At 43.7% G+C, this 20,019-nt stretch overlaps 1 protein-coding gene and 1 long non-coding RNA gene across 2 annotated transcripts in view; one reads left to right on the top strand and one right to left on the bottom strand.

Moving 5' to 3' along the window:
• LOC137856494 (uncharacterized) overlaps positions 1-3,831 on the top strand; it is an 82,845-nt gene extending 79,014 nt beyond the window's left edge. Inside the window, exon 3 of the long non-coding RNA XR_011096525.1 lies at positions 3,238-3,831. This is a non-coding gene — a long non-coding RNA (uncharacterized lncRNA). The remainder of the gene's footprint in view (positions 1-3,237) is intronic.
• The window catches only part of ETNPPL (ethanolamine-phosphate phospho-lyase), a 397,476-nt gene that overhangs the window by 325,095 nt on the left and 52,362 nt on the right, over positions 1-20,019 (bottom strand). The gene's annotated exons all lie outside the window — the stretch shown is intronic.

Below are 20,019 nucleotides of genomic sequence, written 5' to 3' on the forward strand. Positions count from 1 at the left end.
GAGAACCATTATTGGTGGAGCAACACCTCTGAATGACTGCTCAGTTCAATGAATAAATGAGGCACGAAGAATGTAGGATGTTTTAGAGTGAAAGCCAGCCCAGGAGTGAGAGACAGCTACATTATGGGTCAAATTCTGAAGACTTTCTTCCGTCTACTTGGATTTTCCAGAGGTCAGTAAGAACTCTGCCAGCGTAAGAGGGCTGAGTAAAACTTGAGTGATCCCCTAGGCTTTGAAGCTATAATAATGTTTATGTCTCAAGCTCCTCTTAGAGTTCATAATGAGCATTAATTAAATATACCTCAGGGCTCCCTATGCAAGAGCAAAGTACTCTTACTCCCATTAAAGAGATAGAGGAAACCAGTCGTTGTACGGGAGCAGTTCCTCAAACAGGATTTGGAGCTTTCCCCGGCTCTCGGTACTATTTCAAAAGACCTTGAGTTGCCAGCTGGCCACCCAGGGAAATGTTGATGAGATTTAGCAGTGACATTGAAGATGCTGATGCTGTGGATTGCTTTGCAGGGGTCCTAACCTCCTCCAGCTCCCTGTGCCCTCAGACAGCGATGTTGCTGCTTGGAGGCCCATGTGCCTATATTCAGTTTAGCTTTAGGAACACCAGGTAGAGCATGTAGAGTATTTGGTAGCTAGTCAGTGCAAGGAGATGTTGAAGGCAGGTTAATCTACGTGAGGTAGCATTAAGTGCTAACTTCCTAACAAATAGCCCTGAATCATTAACCTCAGAGATCACAGATAGGAAGTCCCCTCTAGTCAACACAGAAATACCTTTAAGTAATTCAACAAATACAATGTTCTGAGTGCAAAACAAGGTGCCAGATTTTACTCCGGGGTGCAGTGTCAAGCCTTCACAACTCAGGCTTCACAGTGGAAGTGCTGACAAATGCATTGTTGCGGAGTGCCCCACTTGATGGGTCATCGTGACCCAGAGCATGCAAAGAAATGATGCAGTTTATTATCCATGCGCTTGCACTGCAATCCTGACAGAGGCAAAACTCACCAGTTGCCATCATAGTGCCATTTGCCTGGGTAAGTTCTTCTGATCCAATGATATTTCATTTGCTTATCCACTGTTTCAGAAGCAGCATCCACAGGAACACTGATGTTGATGAAAATTTGGGGGGTGGGAGGTTGGGGGACAGACTTACTGTACAATGACAAGTGATCATGATGGATATTTCTTTTTTGCTGCTGCTGAGCAGACTCTGCATGTGACCAGAAGCTGCTCATGAGCAGAACTTCTGCTACCTGTGTGTGACGTGATGGCACTAGCAGCGCTCTCCCTAAGCTCTCTGTTTGAGTTTCGGGCAACCACCAGCACTGATCTCAGTGAGGGGTGCAGGAAGGAGGCAGTAATGGCAGGCTCTTCAAAAGAACAAGACAGAAAAAGCACGACGTTATTTTCCAGAACAGGCTCACCATGGGCTGTCAGTCCTGGATTACCAGGCAAGTGTTTACACACAGACAGGTCCCCCGGCATCATGTGCCTTTGAGACCAATGGAAGGAGGAAATTTCAAGCACTTCGTGTGCACGTTCCCTGTATCCTACCACATAGCTCATAAGAGTGTGCACTCATAAGAATTTCATGCTAATATTCTCATTCCTTTATTTGTATTCCTTCCAAAAGCTTGCAGAGAGAAATTGCTCTCCCGTTTTCCCCAGATTAAATCCAATTTATGGCATTCCTGCTTTGCTGAAATACCTATGGAGTCTCCATCTGTGGTACACCTGAAAGCAGAGTTTGGTTCATAATTCATGAGATGCTCACTTTAGTTTTTACATCCACATTATGCCATAAAATCTCACATTTTCACTTTGTCAGCTGCCTAAAGTAAGGGAAAAGTTATAAACTTTTGCCCCATGTCTAATACAGGACTTTCCTTGCAGCACAGTGACCGGCAGGAGGAAACTAGCCAGACAGTCTGAGTGATGACCTGGGGGGGTGATAGAAGCCCCTCTGGGACAATGCTTTTTCCTGCTTCTGGAAGTCCCTCCTATTTCCACATTGGCTTCTGCATCCGGTACTTTACCAGGATTCTCTTTCACATCAAAGCATCTCTCCCCGGGCTACACATGTAGGGGCACAGCCTTAGTTTCTATGGGAAATAGTTTTATCCCAAAGGAAAGGGAAAGAAATGTTTGGTTTAAATATGCTTAACACTCCCCCTTCTGTATAAGGCGCTCTGTTGTTGCACTTTCTCTATTCCCTTGGGATATCAACATGCTCTTTACCATACTCAAGATTATTTTCTTAGTTGAGGTGTTTAAAAGGGGCTGTGGGGGAATTTTACTCTCATCCACATTGGTTAAACAAACATTAGGCTGACAGCCTGTTAAATTAATTGGACCAAATTCTTTTTTTTTTTTTTTTTTTTGCTGGCCTTACCCTTAGGATGAGTTGGTCCCAGGTCTACCATTTAAGAGAACTCCATCACGCAGACAATGAGGAGTTTCTGCTTCTCTCCTAAAGTTATTAGAAACACAGACAGAGCCAATGTATGGCTGATGGAAGTGTTGCTCAGCTTACTGAACAGTTGGGGAATCCATGAATTCGCGTGGAAGTTGAAGCCAAGGAGGCTGGGCATTCAATAAGAGCTCTAACCAGCTGTGAGGATGAGCAGCAGACTATATTTTGCTGAGTATTTTGTGCAACCTCACCATAGCATTATCATGGCTTAAGGGCAGTGATGTGTTGAGGTTTGTAGGGACCAGCTGACGCTGGTGTATAAAACGGATGAACATTTCAGTGTACAAACCCATTTTCAAGATTAACGAGAAGAGGAGAGAGTGTTCCTGGTTTGACAGTGAATGTGGGGCCATTCAAAACTACCCTGGTGCTTGCTGGCTGCCATGACTGATATCGAGAAGGAAACTCCCACTGCCTTCCTTGATGGGGAATTAAACCAAGCCTGGGCACCCCAACCACATAGACTTCTTCTTAGTCCAAATGCTTATAGAACATATATAATTTGGTAGCCCAATTATTCACTTTTTGAAGTCTCCTGAATTTGTTTGTTATTCCACTGTTGATGCCATTAGTTCCTCCCCCATTTCCCTCAGTTGGCATTTAATCTCTTTGGGTTGGTTGCTCATGCCTTCAGGGTCACTGGGTTTCTTTCTGCACCAGACTCTTTGATTCTGCCTATATTTGGGGGCTGGCTGGTCTTTTGATTATTTGAAATGCTTTGAATGCTGACTTTAATTACACTAACTTGTACTAGGCTCTTCTACAAGAGTTGCTAGCTGCAGCACCCCGATTGCCTCAACAGTCATGCTGCTACACAGAGACAGCGTGAAGGAACGTACGTCAACATTTTACAAGGACAACAGCCACCGAAGTGCAATATTGACATGTCACCTTCAGGAATGCTGGATTTTGTTGTGTTTTGCTTGATTTCTTTTGTATATTTATTGGTATTAACAAAAGCTAAAACGCTTATTTATAAGTAAAATGCCTACCACAGAAAAATGTTGAATCTGGAAACAGATCTCTAGCATCTCAGCCAGAAGTGTGACATTTTTCTTGGGGACAGATTGTCAGCCATGACCAAGAATGGCCCAGCAGAACTGAGGATGTATACAAATTGGAGACTGTCCAGAAGAAAGCAACAGGAATGATAAAAGGTTTATAAAACATGAGTGATGAGGAAATGTTGAAGGAACCAAGTTTGTTTAGTCTAGAGAAAACGGACTATGGGGAAAAAGTATGAGTTTTTCAATATGTAAACAGCTGCTTTAAAGAGGACTGTCATCATTTGTACTCCATGGCCACTGCGAGGAGGACAAAAATAAATCAATGCAATCTGCGGCAAAGACATTTTAAGTTATACTTTTAGCTATGATCCCCCCCCCCTTTTTTTTCTTTTTTTTTTTTTTCTTCTTTCTTTTTTCTTCTTTTTTTTTTTTTTTTTTTTTTTTCCTTCTTTTTTATTTATTTATTTTTTCTTTTCTCTGGATATTTTGCTGCCGTAGGAATTGTTTCCTGGTCTTTCTCTTGCAGTACTTGGAGGAGCCCCACTCAGCTTTTCCGAGTAGTATGGTAGAAATCCCCAACCCTCAATCAAACCCAATTCCGGTCTTTCCAGCACTGAAAACGGCTCGTGGTGTCATGATGGGATAACAGTCGCATATTTTAAAAGCCATCACGGTAGGCCAATTGTTCTGGGCCCTCACTGCCACCTTGAGGAAGTTTTCAATGCACGTTCATCTCGCGCCATGGTATCGGGCTCCTCAGTGCGTGCCAAGAGCCGTTGCATGGTCTGATTTGCAGTTCCCTTGGCAGCAGCAGAAAGAGGAAGGTTTTGGCTGTGCCTGTATAACAGCAGTTGTGCTCGAGCCGGGGAAAGGTGCCTTCTGGCACAGGGAGGTGGTGGGTCAAAGACAAAGTGGGAAAAAAAATGAATCTTTGAGTAAGGTTTTTAAAAGCACGTTTAGGCAATACAGGAGGTAGACAGCAAGCCCTCAGAAAATGTCCTTCCATTATGTTTTTGCCTTACAAGCACTTTCCAGGGAATTCAGATTTATTTATATTTAATTGCTGGTGTATTTATTATTACCAATATTGATTTCAGTCAAGAAGGACAGACACAAAGCTAGCAAGTGTGAGACATTGTGTGCAAAACCTGAAGTACTCCTTGGTTTGTTGCCATGCCAAGCTGGTAAGGGCCAATGTCACATGTGGCATCAGGGGACACTTTAGTGCCAGGCTGCCCGGGAGGACAAGAGTCCTGGAGGCAGAAGTGCCTTCAGAAGAGGAAGCATACCCGGGCAGCCCTGAGCAGGCCATGGGGGAGGCAGTAGACTTCTGAGATTAAATCCTATCTGTGTCTTAATAGAGACAACTCCTCTCTACAGTATCTTTCAGCATCCTGTTAATTAAAAAGAAGATTGGGATAAATTTACAAAAATAAATAAATTAAAGAGAAAGCAACTTCTGCCAAAAAATGAACTTTCATGTTCAGTTTCTGCTTGAAACTAACTTCCCAGGAGCCAACTTTCTTGGGGAATAGCCTGTTATCAGATAAAGGAAGGACTGAACAAGAAAGATATTACTTTGTTATGAAAGCCACCCCCTTTTATCAAGACTTTCTTCCCCAGCTTTTAATGCTCGCTGACTTACTTCTGATCTCTTGGCATCTTTGTATTTTCCCACCTGTCTGTCAACCTCCTCTGAGGGTATTTTCCTTCTTGAAGCTAAACTTTGCAACACAACTAAAAGAAAGCAAACAGAAATGGCTTCAATCATTCTCATTGCTTAAAAATTCATAATCGTTTCTATAGCCAAAGGCAGAAAAGCTAATTATTTACTGTCCCAACCAGTCTTATCACCTCCCGGGAAAATGTGCTATTGAGCTGGCTGCGCTGATACATCTGCAGAAGGCGGCTCTCATCGCTGGGACCCAAGTGTGCTAGCATCACCAGCGGGAGTTCTTCAGCTTTGAACAGAGCTGCTGCAGTAGGTTAGCCATAAGGCAGAGGAGCTCAGCCACCGGGGAGTGGGAAGACAGCGATGTCTTACTTCTCTCCCTAGTGAACCTTCTGGCCATCATGACACTGCCATTTACAGAAGAGCGAGCTATTTAGGGGAGGGTTGGGATTATTATGGTTTTAAGTGCAGCCCGTGTAAGCTTGACACATAGGATTTTATGCAAGAGAAGGACAAGAAGAATTCCGACTGATGCAGGCAGATACCTGTCCAGAAATCTTTACTAAGTGGTGGTTTGTTTGCTTGTTTGATTTTAAGGAAAAATGCCCATCTGCGGTGACTGCTGTGAGTTTGGGGATTAGGACTCATTCTTGTCCTACCCCATCTTACATTGCTGGCAGATCCCACTGGAAACTCTTCTGCATGGACATCCTGTTCCTTATCCCTGTGAACCAACTTTTTCCTTCGCCTTCTTATCTATCTTCCAAGGGCCTTTCGTTATCTGCCTCTAAACTGAGTTGAGACCCAGCATTTGTGACTTCTGCAAGACATGTTCTGGACCAAAAAGTCCTTCCCTTTGAAACCTCAAATTCTTTGAACTCTCTCATCCAAATTCACAACAGACTTTTCCTCCTGGTCATTTTCTTTGAGTAGATTTTGTTTTTGTTGTCAACTTGAGTAGACTTGCTGCGTTTTGCAGCCAATATTAGCGAGATAAGCTTGAATACACAGCCTATACTGAGGTAGCAATGTGGGCTAGTAGAGGAGCTGTTTGCTATTCTGTATGAGAATAAGAAGAAACAGAAAACTACAATATGTACCTCGTTCCTATAGCTGCCATCTTCTAAGCCAGCAGGAGCATTTTAGTAGTTGTATTCAAATTCTCATACATTTTGTTCATCGGAGTGTTGTACTGTGCATAGCACATAACAATGCTGAGAAATAAGGCTTCACCATGACCAAAACTCAGGGGTGAATCAAAATCAAACAGAAATCGGATTTAAGCAAGATAAAGAGCAGAAAGAAGTTTTACTTTGTATGGATGGATGAAGTATTGGTGGTTTCTAGCAGGGTTTAATTGCTGCAGATGATTAAAAAACCTAAAGACCTGACTGTGAGGTGGGGATCTAAGTGAAGATGGTGTGGGCAGCTTCATGGCAGAACTGAGAGGAGCAGCAGATCAGGGACAGAGGCACCTTCAACGGGGAAATGAAGCTGTGGAAGCAAGCTCGAGGCGAAGGACAGGACACTGAGATGCCAGACATATCCATGCTTGGCAGGTAGAAAAATGTAGACTTGTGTCATATGTTACAAGTCAAGTGTGTTTACAGCCTGTCATTGCTTCCCCTGGGGGATGCTATTTCTCTAATGCTTGAGTTGTGCTTTTGTGATACGCATCGTAAAGCAGCCAAGCGTGTACACAGGCCTGGCCTCATCCCCAAGAGCACAACTTGTGTCAATGGCTCTCCTGCAGTTTCAAGCAACAGGTAGGGTCTCCAGCATGGTATTTAGCTCTGGATCTAGGCTTCAATACATTCAGCTGGCTGCTCACAGGTTTGCTCTGCCTTGTCCTTTCCCATCCTGGCTGTGCCCCAACCCCTTGACGTCCCGGCTCTTCCCTCAGCCGGCTCTGGCTTCCTTTCCCAGCCTTGTCTCAACTCCTTGCTCCCTCTCCCTTTCCGAAGCACAGCAGTCATCCTGCCTCGCCAAGGGCTAGCCCTGCCAAAACTCCCATGTGCTTGCGAGGGGCAGCACGGCCTCTTCCCAGTGCCCAGCTGGAGTACTTGGCTTTTCCTCCGTGTTAATGCCAACAGAGCGCACGAGCTTCACGTGAAACCTCTAGATAGCTGAAGCCTGCTGTGGCTTTTGGCAGAAGGCTTACACTGGCACACGCATGGCAAAGTTTCTACCTGTTCATCTGTTCTCACTGAGAGAATTTAGTGCTTTTTCCCAGGGCTGCTACAAGATAATAAACAATGAAAGCCCTCCAGTGATATTGAGGTAGGCTCCACTGCAAGTAGCAGCAGTGAAGAAGTAATGCCAAGACTTTTCCCTTGTGAAGGCAGGGGACTAGTGGCTTTCCCCTTCCAGGAAAACCTTCATGTCCCCTCTTCCCAAGCTTTCACTCTCCCACCCAGCACAATTTGGCGTTGCGTTGACTGAGTGAGTGGTACAGAAGGATGCTGGTGTTGGCAGTGTGTCTCCCAGATGGCCAACGCTCTTTCTTCCTCCTTTTTCAAGATAAAAGGGGACGTTTTGAAGCCTGTTAAAATAATATTAAAGAATTGGTCTGAGCACAACAAAGTGAGTAGATCAACAGTTACATTCTCATCCTCTACTGCCCTCTATTGAGGATGGATCCATCTGCAGAAGAAAATCTGAACTGCAGTTATTCCCAACAGAATATTCATCTGATTCCCAACACAATTCATCTGATTTACCCCATGGAAATCATAACCTTTTTAGCCCATATGTGCAGTTCAGAAAGCGTTTTCATTTGCCAAGCTTGACAGTGTGCTTTTTGACATATTTACTTTATCCATTATTTGCAGGTTGTGCAGATGAAGGCAAAATTGCCGTGGATTAAACATCCAATCCCCTGAAAACACTTAGGGAAAACCTGTTCTATTAATAACCCAATTAATAACCAACCTTTTACAACAGCCCAGAATACTCCTGGGACAGGGTGATGTCATGTGGAACCTGCCCAGTGCACATAACATGGCAAAGGCCCTTTGCATTCAGCCCTCACCTAATCATCTCACATTTCAGTGGATGAAAGAGCAATTAGTCGTACCAGTCATGCCTGGGAACTGGAATGACAATGCACTTATCTCATAAAAAAAGAACTCGGAGGAAAATCTGCCTCTTGACTTTAAAAACATTCTCTGGCAATGTGATTCCTTGGCAACGTCATTCCTCCTTTGGCGATATCTGTGGAAAAACATAGGGGAATGCCACAAGTCATAGTGATGCTAAGAGAAAAAAAAAGATAGAAGAGATGACCATACCCTGTATTTTTTCTACCATTTATCATCTGAAGATCTCTGAAGGCTTTCTAAGTAATTATTTGCAAAGTAATTTTTTGCACAGTAATTATTTGCAGCCAATTATCTCAAAAATCACAATGGACAATCAAAGTTTGTTTTTATTTTATAGACAGGAAAATTTGAGGAAAAAAAAAAAAAAAGACGTCTAAAATGTTTAAACCTAAGGTGTATGAAACTAGGATTGTCCAGGCTCCCCTCGTCCTTTCAGAATAAAATTTTTGACATTCAAAGGTGTGTAGCACTTTAATCTCAACAGGAACAGCAGGGGATTCACACCCGTAAACTGCATGACCACATAGTTTTTAAAATGACAGTTTCCCGCTGTAACATCATCTTCATCATGGAGCTTAAGGATGAAAACTGCTGTTTCTAAGTTCTCTCCTCCCTGTGACAGCTGAACTGTGAGAGGCTCCCTCTGCAGAAGTTAATTCTCAATCCCTTGGATGTAAAATTAGGTCATTTTTACAAAAGTAGGATCTTCGTCAGTATCTTCTGCATCATGATCTCCACGAAATGCCGGGTTTACATTCCAGCAGCACTCACCCGTCGGTTCAAATCGGAGCTCCCAGAATGGGGACCTGGGGTTTTAAAAAAGACACCCTGCGATTAGAGCTCTTATGGCATTTCAGGAAAGCAGTAACCTGCCCTTTGCCAAGAAAGGATCCTCTCCCACAGACCGTCAGCGTGGTTTCCATCTGCGCATTAACTGGGAACTGCTTGGGGTAAAAAAAAATAAAATAAAATAAAATAAAATAAAATAAAATAAAATAAAATAAAATAAAATAAAATAAAATAAAATAAAATAAAATAAAATAAAATAAAATAAAATAAAAGAGTATTCTATGTTTCAAATTACAGCTGCTCCAGTACCCTGGAAAGGTGCAGGGAGCTCTCTTCCCACAGTCCAGCCCTGCAGGGAGAAACCACAAGCTGGCTGCAGCCCCTGAGCAATGAAAATCCATGAAAATCTGGGGCATTTGGGTGGTATCACCTGTTCCGAGGTGGAGCCTCACACCAAGGAGCAGTGTGCATGGGTCGTTCTGGGTGGCAAAGAGCTCCTGGTGGGTGCACTCCTGCTTTGGGTCTTCGGCAGAGAAATGAGAGCAATCGGCTGGCTTTCTCTCCACAACAAATAAGTAATACACAAGGAGGAAGTGTTGTCACCGTGAGTCCGATAGTTGGCAGGTTAATTTGAATTCCTCGAAAATGCAAATTTGACGGAAGGGAGAGCAGAGCCAAGTGCTATGTAGCAGTTTTCCATTGCTACAGGGACTTCGCTGCAGTACAGCTGAAGCCCCATCCTCTGTTTCAGCAGGGCTGAAAGCCTGTTAGTGCTCTGAAATGATGAAAGCAAATGAAATTGAATAGCAAACAAAAAAAGTTCCGACTTGATCAGTGATGATGAGAGAACTCCAACTGGGTCCTCTTGGGAGCAATGATCAAGAATTAAAGTCTTGATTTTTTTTTAAGCTAACAAATGAAGCTTCTTTATTCTACTTAAATGGGATAAGAAAAGCCCTATTAAAGGGAGCTAACAGTGGTACTAATCTGCAAGCCACATCCCTGTTGGCCCCAGAAGAAAAAAAGGAAAAAAAAAGAAAGGATTCTAAAAGTGTTTAACAAAACCCACACAAAATGAGAGAGAACTGAAGGCCATGCAACTTTGGGCAGTACGAAGGGTCTGTTTTCATACACGAGGGGAGGCAGGAGCACGGGGAGTAGCTCGCATCCCTCGTGCTCCAACCTCCGCAGCGTGGAGTCTGCAGGTTAACAGCTGAGGGGTTCCTGCCAGGTGGATTTGGGTGGTTTTTTCTGGTTTTGACTAAGGACTTGATCCCCCATCACCCTGCCTTCCTGGGATTACTTACATTTCTGGCGTGAACGATCTTAGCAGGTGGCAGTGTGGGGCAGCGTGCCCGTCCCTGGGCAAGCCTCAATATTGGCCCACTTCGCTGCCACATTGGCAGCCTGCAATATCTGCTCATCTCCATATAAATATTGCTCAGGCTCCGGGTTTGGCCAGTGCTGAGATTACTGCACCATCTGCGATCTGTGTGCTCTGAATCTCCGGCTGGCTGGCCGGCCGAGGGGATATTTCTGCAGTCCTGCTCCGTCTCCTCCTCCCGCGCACCCTCGCCGACTCGGCTGTAGCTGGCAGGGAGAGCGACAGCCGTGAAGATGTGTCAACACCTCCGGGTGCCAGCATCAGGAGGCAACCTGAATGCATGCCCGGGGCTCCTGAGGAATTAAGCAGTGGTTGCTAAACCTTGTGGCTCTTTCTGCACAGCCACGGTGAGCTGTGCCGGCTGGATTAGGAGCTGAGTAGTGCCACCGTCACAGCGCCTCGTGGACTAATCCCACAGCAAAGGAGAGGAGAGAGAGAGACAGCACAAGGGAGGTGAGGCAAAAGATCTCTTGGTGTGTGTAGCACTAAGTTAGGAAGGAGCCACTGATATGAGAAGTCAGGACAAAATACCCTCTCCAGTCTAAGCTATAGTGGTGGAAAAACAAAATGTGCCCCAAGCAATAGTTGTACCATAATTTTATATTGCTCCTTTCTCACATGGACCAAGCCCAGCTGTGAATCACAACCAAAATACAATTTCCTCCTCATCTCAAATCAACATTTAAATGCTCGTGAACAGGAAGAGCTGGGAAGAAGTACGAAGATTGGGGCTCTGAGCTTCTTTAGCCTCAAGAGGAGAAGGTGCAGGGGGAATCTTATCAATCTGTATAAATCTGGGTGAGGGGGAGTAAAGAACACAGAGACAGAAGTACAGAAAATACGGAAATACAGGAAATTCAATTAAAACATGATATGAAATTTATTGTGAGGGTGGTTAAACACTGGAATGGGTTGCTCAGAGAGGTTGTGCAGTCTCCATCCTTGGAGATCCTCAAAACCCAACTGGACGTGGTTCTGGGCAGCCATCTCCAGCTGACTCTGCGTGGAGAAGGGGAGCTGGACGGGATGACCTTCCAGCCATTTTCCTCTTCTCACCCAAACTCATCACGGACTCCAGCTGCCACCTCTTGAGGAGATCAGCACATTTCTCAAAACAAGTGCTGGAGATGCATGCTTTTAGAGGAAACTCACAAATTCGCCAAGACTTCACACTTTTAGGTGAAAATCTGCCCCTAAAAAAAAATAAATCAGGCTATAAAGTGCTTCTTGATTTGCTGTTAATGATTGCATCAAACGGAGCAGTGATGAATTCAAAGCCAAGATCAGACCCTTTGGGTAAGTCCCAGAACTTCTAGCTGCTACAAGCAAAAATTATTTTGACAGAAGCATGCCACAGAATAATCATATCATTTATCCAAGCTGTAACGGGTCAGGGGATTGACAGGGATTTCAGTGAGAGCACAACGAGGTCCTCTGGGCTGGGCTGTATTTTGCAAAGAACCAAACCTGACTCCTAGTACTAGGAAGTATGCTCAAAGTACAGGGCTATATATTTTAAATAGAAGCTCCTTTTAATAACCTGGATTTAATGCATTTTACAATGTATTTATTATCTCACACTGTGATATTTTGTAACTTAGATTTTCAGCTAACGAGTAGCTCATCTAATGAAAATAATGATTTTTTCATGCTGTACTACATGGAAACGTAAAGTATTTCAATTAAACAAACCACCTCATTAGTGTGCCTTGATAATATAGTTGAGTTTTCTTTGATATGGTCAGAAATATCTAGCATGCTTTTGGGATGCAATCAAACTCTCCAATAAACTTGTTGCTGAAGACAGCTGCCTAGCACCATGTCTTTCCTGAGCAGTCAAATGACCTAGTTTAGAAGTGTTTGAAGCCATTTTACACTCTGGAAGAAGAACAAATTAACCGTGTTTAACAAGTAGTTTTCAATTTGTGTTCCAGCGCTCTTCTGCACTCCAGCATCTCCGGTGCAGCAGCATGGCCTTATTTCATTCTTCCTCTTCCATATAATGCATACTTAACCCTGCAGCTCTGGCAAGCACCTCTCACCTGCTGCACAGACCCTGGGAGGGGGTTTTGGCATCGCACCCAAGTGTATCTGAAGCTGCAGGGCTGGCTATCCGGGGTCTGCTTTGCTCCCCTGTGCTCTGGGAACAACAAAAAGAAAATCAAGGCCATTGTTGCTTTTCACTTTGATTTCCTTGCCCTGTTCCTTTGAAAGGGTTGTTCAAATGAATACTGCAGAGGTAGTAGAGAAACCTGCTGCAGAAACACAATTTTTGGTATAGCCAAGAGTAACCTTGGCTACAGCTTCGTAGCAGAAGATTTCTGGGGCTGCAGCTTGTGTTTGCTTGGATGTGGGGTCAGACCTTTGGCTGTTATAAATCAGCGTAGCTCTGTTCAGGGAGCTGGGCTTTATCAGTAAGATCTGGGTTCACATTCCCATCATTTCTCTGAGAACGAACTTCCCTGTGCAATACCTTCTGTATAGGGCTAGTGTACATTCAAGTTGCAGTGAGGTGCTGTAGCTCAGGCCCTCCCCTCGGAAAATTTGGGTTTGATCTGGCTCCCATCATGGGCAAAATGAGTTGCAGGAAAATCTCCATGATCATTGAAAGGAATTAGCGACTCCCCGGTCAGCTGCTGTGGACCATATGTCGAATGCAAGATATTTTGGTCTTCTAGGTGTGTTCCTGTAAAGGAAAAGCGGATGCAAAGGCATTTCCTAGGTGCAGCTTTGGTTACCTTTGGTAACCTTTCACTCTAGTCCCTAGCCAGTTTGCTGACATAGGACTTTGCTATGGCTTTATATCATTTCTAGACACATTCACAAGCAAACAAACACACAAAAGAACTTCTCACGCACCAGACTTAGCTGATGAGCTGTAATAAATTTGGGAAATGATATGGCATCTCCCGTCTGCATTTCTTTCTCCGTCAGCAGGAAAACTAGACCGGACCATGTAGCTTTTGTTTGTAATCAAGTTAATTTTTGATGCCCTCTCTTCCCAGCTCAAAGCTTTTCCCTGTCACAAAGCAGTATTTACACCCCAACCACAAGCTCCCATCCACCTACACCTGCCTGTTACAAACCCCTAAGTTCTAAGCTTAATATCAGTTGGCAGTGTCCCTTTAATCAAAATTTAATGCTTGTCTTCAATCTCCTCAAAGCACATGAAGTCTAGAGGCTTTAAAAGGGAAGGGATCATTAGTGCTGCAGTCTGCTGCTGCTTTCCAGCGAGTGGCAAGTTGACCACGAGGTGTTACACAAATGCAGGTATTGTGCTGCTCAGCTCAAAGCCCTACTTCAGGATCAGCCCCTGAGACCTTTGCTCATTTTGTTGCTTGTGGGGAAGAGGGTGCAGAATGATCTAAAATCTCCCTGAGAGCAAGACGCAGCCAACACATTTCTTCGCAAGTGGCAGTGCTGCACAGACAGGTACTAAAATTCACATCTGAGTGTGTCAGAAACGCTGCACTCGGCTGTCTGAACTTCTGTCACAGGCATAGCAGCTAAGAGGGAAATCAGCCAGCTAGTCTGGGATGTTCAGAAGAGCTCAGCTCCCGTTCAGTCATTCTGCTTTCTGGACCCGTGGAAAGCCTGGCTTGGAGCTTGGAAGCTGAGCGCTTGGAAATCTGCCTGGGAGCTGCTCTGGAAATTTGGCCTCGAATCTGCGAACATGCCGCTCAGCATCCCACGTAAGAGGCAGCCCGTCTGATCCCAGACATAAGCCAAGCTCACCACAGCTTCATGAAAAAAATAACACCTTCTGGGCTTTTGCCATGCACAGCAAAGTACAATGTTGCAGAAATATTTTGTAGGCTGCTTTCTGTGCGCTAGATAACCTGCTGCTCTGCAGGCACAGCTACCAAGCATCGATCCAGGCACTTCTTTTAGCCCAGCCTCACATTTTGTGTTGCTACCAAGCAGTGAAACATGCTTTATGTTTTAATATGCCCTGCTGTTTTCTCCTCAACCCACTTCCTCCCAAATTCCTTTCAACCATGAAGATCTTGTGCTGTATGGCATTATTCCCTCGTTGCAAAACTTCATAAATACAGATCTATAAGGTGCCCATAGACCGTAGTTCTTTCTGGTAACTGCCTGTAAAAGGGCATCCAGCCATAGGCAGATATTTTAACGTGTCCCTGATTTCTACGGTACGATTTCGGCTGTACCCAGCTAGGAACATCCGCAGCCTCAGGCACACATATGGTCTCTCTCTTTCTCCCCATCACTCCCTTTTGCAGTTGCAGTGTGCAGCGACGTGCTCGGCTTTCACCTTGAGAGGGTTCAGTTCAAATCTGACTTAAATTGTACGCAAAATTGAGTTGCAGGAGATCATTCTAACCATGGAAAGAATCTGCCTAATTTTTAGAATGGTCATTGCCATTTAGAGACCAGAGGGATTCTGTTGCCTTCCTTCTTCTGGAAGGAGGTATTTATGGAGCAGTAGGGTATGGAGCAATGGGGAGAAGGCAGTAGATGGCTTCTTTCGCAGCCTTAGTGCCGTAACATTCACATGCCTGACTGAAGGGGGAAGGGAGGATGCTTTCTTCTTTCTTCATGTGATGAAAATAAAAAGTGATCAGGATAGATTTTTGTTATCCTCTGGGCATTAGAAGCTTAAATGCAAAATGCATGACTTATTACATCTAGCCAACTCTTAGGGGTAAATATGCAGTATGGGGAATTAGTTGTTGTTAATTGGACTTATGAGCTGAATTCCCAGGGTGCTGCACTGAAAGCATACCCCTTTTGTTTTAATATTGAAACAGGGAGAAGCCAGCTCTGTGATGGATTCATTCCAAAATACAACAGCAGAGCAAGCTAAACCATCTTCATCCAAATACTTAGTTACGTTTGTTGAATGTAAATATTTTAGAGCTAATTCCTACATGTTCCGTAGAAACTATTAGAGTTTTGATGGACTGTTTTAAAACTGTGGCAGTTCTTCAAGTAGCATGAAGTGTCCAATGGTCCTGTACCATCTGAAGATATGACTCACTGGTTCTTAATTCAACGCTTAAATAAATAAAACTTTATTATTATTATTATTATTATTATTATTATTATTATTATTATTATTATTATTATTATTATTATTATTATTATTATTATTATTATTATTAAATTTGGGAGGCACAGTTCTACCATCAGCGAATTGAACTCTTCAGGATTGCATGGCAGTGAGAGTAGTTTCAGTGATACGATATTATTACAAACAGAAAAGGCTGATTCGAAAGGTATATTTTGGGTTGTTTTATCAATAACCAAAGAAAAGCAGTTTTTGATTCTGGCTTTTGTTCTAGGAACTAGTCCAGACTGCAGACACTGAAAAAAAAAAAAAAAAAAAAAAAAAAAGATCAAGTAGCAATCCCTGGAGCAGAGGCCACAGGTCACACATCTCCCTTAACACCCTGGTTTAGCTGATCCTCCTTGCATGGTTAATTGCCACTGGTATAATCTAAAAGGTTACAGAAAAAAACAGGCTAGCCTTGCATGGTCCTGTCAGTGAAACATCTCAAAGAAAGGTTCCCAGTGCCTGAAGTGCTCAGAAAAACAACCTAGGGAGATGTTCAAATGAATTATAAGCCCTTTAGAGAACCTAAGCAGCAAAACCTTCCTGTACATCTTCATCTATCTTTCAATGACAAACACAGGTATGTATTTTAAAGATACGATGATGCAAGACTGACTTGTTATTCTTTACTTCTCCCCTCACCCCAGTACTGTCAACATTTGTAATGATAGCGAGTCCTTCCAATTTTAAGAAACAAAGCAAAATGTCCAAAATGCCCAATCCTTTTGGCGCTTAACCCAATAACTCTCACTCAATAGTTTGGTCCCGGTGAATTCAGAGGAGCTTTGTTGTTCATTGGACTAGAAGTGGGGTCTAGCCTACATCTTCCTCACACGCTTATGGGGTCCATTTCAATTTATGGCAGATAGTTTTGAGTCATTTCTTGAGGTAAATAGCGCTGTGAAACGTAGCAGCTACTCCTTGTATTTGGTGTTTACAACTTTCCCGATACTTTTGCGAGGAAAAAATGATGTGCTAATTCTCTCAACAAAAGCCTTGAGATTTTCTGAGGGAGTAACATAAATTACTATCATTTTAAAGCGGGGAAAATTGGTCTTAGGCCCTTTAGGGCTAACACTTAGGTAACCAGTTTATGTGTTTGAGAGGTTTTGAAGAGGTGCAAGATGACACTAGAGTCCGGACACCCCAGATGAAGGTAACCAGAGTCAGTGTCCACATGGCTGATTACGCCGCCAATTACGTGGTTTATCCATGACCACCGAAGCAGAGATGTGCTCATCTTGAGCAACCTGGGAGCCACTTCCAGCAGGAATCTTTCTGGAGATGTGAGCTGCTTGTAGCACTGTACACATCGCTGGGAAAAGACTGCCTCTGTGCCCTGGATGCCTGGATGGCCAGAAGGCTTAGACGTGAGCAGCAGACAGGATTGAGCTTGCATTTGACACCGGGGATGAAGTGCAGCCTGGAAGAGCTCCACAGAGCTCCTTTATTTTACCACTGCTCCATATGATGGATGGGTGGACCAGCATAAAACTGCTGCACCAGAAGGATCTACAAGGGAAATGTCATAGGCCAGGGATTGCTATCTTGTCTCAGGGACTAGATGAGGTCCACCTACGAAAAGCCACCACAGAGAACCCACGTCTCAGCCACGCTCTCTGCCCACAGGCTCGGTGCCGTGCTCCCTCTTAAACAGCTTCTGCAGGGGGAGGGGGAACGAGCCCAAAGCCTATTTAATTAGGCTTTGTGTGGGAAGGACGAGCTCCATCCCCAGTGAAATGGAGGATTACACGTCTCCTCCAGATGGCGAAGAGAAAGTAAGCAGGTGTGAGCACGGGGCCTACCTGTATTGGTTTTAATCAGCAACTTTAAGCAAACTCGGTGTTCTCATCAGAAAAGGGGAAAAATAAACAGCTGAGCACTGTGATTCATTTACACTTCAAATATGCTTTGAGTTGGTTATTCCTCAATTAATCAAATAGCTGGTGTATCCCTAAAGTAGTGTAAAGTGACACGCTGTGTGAAATCAATTTTCCCTTCCAAAATCATTAAATTCAGTAGCCTGTGACTACATCCCTGCTAATTCTAGTACCGGTCCTTTCATCCTCCATTAACTTTGGCACGCCTAACAGGCTGTCAAAAATAATTTCCCAGAACGTAAATAATTCAGAAATTAAAAATTAATAAATAATAACAGAGAGCTACTGGGAGATAGACTGGGTCAATTAGTCAGCTCTGCATTCTGTTTCTTCGCAGCAGGGGGGCAGCCACATTCGTTACTGGAATCTTTCCTCCGATTCCTAGGTCTGATTTACGGCTCTTCATTACTGGATCCAGTCAGACACAATTACCTCCATCACTATCTCAGTTCCTAACTTCAAAGAAACACACATTTTCTTGTCTGCTTTTTTTCTCCTTGCAGCAGCCTCAGCTTGACGTCCCTGGAATTTCTTCCACGCGGACTAATTAATAAGACTTTGACTTATCATATTCACTTCTCTTCTTTGATGTCCTACCTTAGTCAATCATCCTATTTAATTAGAATTTCAATGATAACTTTACTTATCTCGTGGCTAGATGTAAATTAAAATAACGGGATTTTAATTCTCTTTCTTACGGGGTTATGACATTTCTGACAGAAAAAGTTTCAACCCAAATACGATGTTATGTACTTCCTATGCTAGGAGTGCATTCTACTAAATTGTTTTTCCCTTTGCTACAAAATAATTTTGCTTGTTTAACAAGCTCCACTGAAATGGAAATGAACTACAGTCTCTTGTAATGTAATTTGCACAGGTCCGTGTTGTGAAAGGTTACATTGATGTAAATGAATATAATCAGATTGTGACACGTGCCACGTAGTTAACAAGGAAAAGGAACGTGATTTTTAGGGAAAGAAAAAGGCTCCAGAGAGACAATGGATGCGGGACCACTTCCTCTTTGTGCCCTTCCAGTCAGTTCCTTGTATGTTTGCAAGGTTTCTTGCTCTCTTTTCCCATTTAAGGACCCAATCCTGCTGTTTGTATCTGAGCAGCACACGAGGTTGGATTTTGATTTAAGTGAGGCATTTCTGAAAGACATACCTACTGCTGTTCATAGACACGTACTGTGGCTGAGGCTTCACAGGAGCAGTACCTCCCTCAGCCACCACTATTTTTCTCTCTTTTTGGTACCCAGTATGTGCTTGCACACCGGCTTGCTTTCCTTCCTGTATCTTTTAGAAGTTGCCAGTCTAGGTCAGTACGACATAGACTGGACACAGACAGGACAGAAGTGAATAAAAGTGAAAACACTTATGTTTTAGTTGAAGCTTATGTGCCTGCACACCCCCTAGGACTGCAGAGGCTACTGCAGTGTAAGGATCCACAGGGAAAGGCTGGTGCAGCAGCCGAGTCCTAGGGGGGTTTGGGAGATCCCTGCAAGTGAGGCAGGAGGGCTGGGAAAGTGCAGGATGAGGCTTTCCAGGGGTCCAGCCAGGCTCATCAAGCCTTACCCATTTTGGCATTAGTGCTTTTACAAGAATGGACTTTTCCAGGAGTGTGAGAGAATGGCTGTGTACATCGGTAGGGATTTTCAGAAGAAAGAGGTAAGGAGAGGACTATGTGAAAAAGAAAGTAAGAATGGTCGACAGATCAAGAAATGGTCTTAAATCATGAACGAAGCAATCTTCTGGTACTAGAAACAGAACATGGTGACAACTGGCTGGCCCATGCAAAATGCCACACATGGCTCATCTGCCACCAGAGGTGGTTATCTTTCTAGTCATCTATGGCTAGAAAAAAAGAGCTTTACAGTTTTGTGCTGACTATAAGCAAATACACCCTGGAAACCAACCTCAAGTCTTAAGGCAAAAGACCACATCCCCAGGCCTTATGCTTCCACTGATATCCTAGCAGGGAAAAAATGCTCTTTATCGGCTGCCACTGATGCTTTTCCAAGTTGGCAGGTTGTGCATTTGCTACTCCATCCCCTTTGTTGTATTCATGGAAAGAAGGAAGTGCAGGAAGGGTCAGTGAGATGTGTTGGACATGGAAAAAACCTACTCCCCAAAGAAACGGTTCAGTCCTACGGAGAGGTAGGAATAGCAGAGAACATGAGACTCGCTTGTCTACCACTAATCCATTCAAAACGGGCTTAGCGAGCTCTTGCTTCAAATATTATCCCTACATCAGACCACACTAAACCAGTTGTCATAAAGCTAATATTTCTAGATGTTCTCGCAAGCCACTTGCCTGACAGCTCTGTTCTTACAAAATAAAGTGAGAATGTTTGAAAAACTAGGCCAGAGCATCAGCTGCAGTGAGCCACTGGATTTAACTGGCAGCTCCTACGATTCACACCAGTCGAGTTTAGGGCCCAAACTGGGTAAGCTCAAAAAATACCAATATTGTTGTTTGGAAATAAAATAGTAACCTGTTGTGCTTGCAACAGCTAAACTAAACTGTTCCGTCATAATTTAATAGTGTTGTTCTTTTAACAATTGGATTCTGTTACACTTTTATATTTAGGCACGATTATTTAATCTCATTTAATTGGCTTTCTTAT

This window comes from Anas acuta, chromosome 4 (genome assembly GCF_963932015.1).
Source record: "Anas acuta chromosome 4, bAnaAcu1.1, whole genome shotgun sequence".
Taxonomy (NCBI): domain Eukaryota; kingdom Metazoa; phylum Chordata; class Aves; order Anseriformes; family Anatidae; genus Anas; species Anas acuta.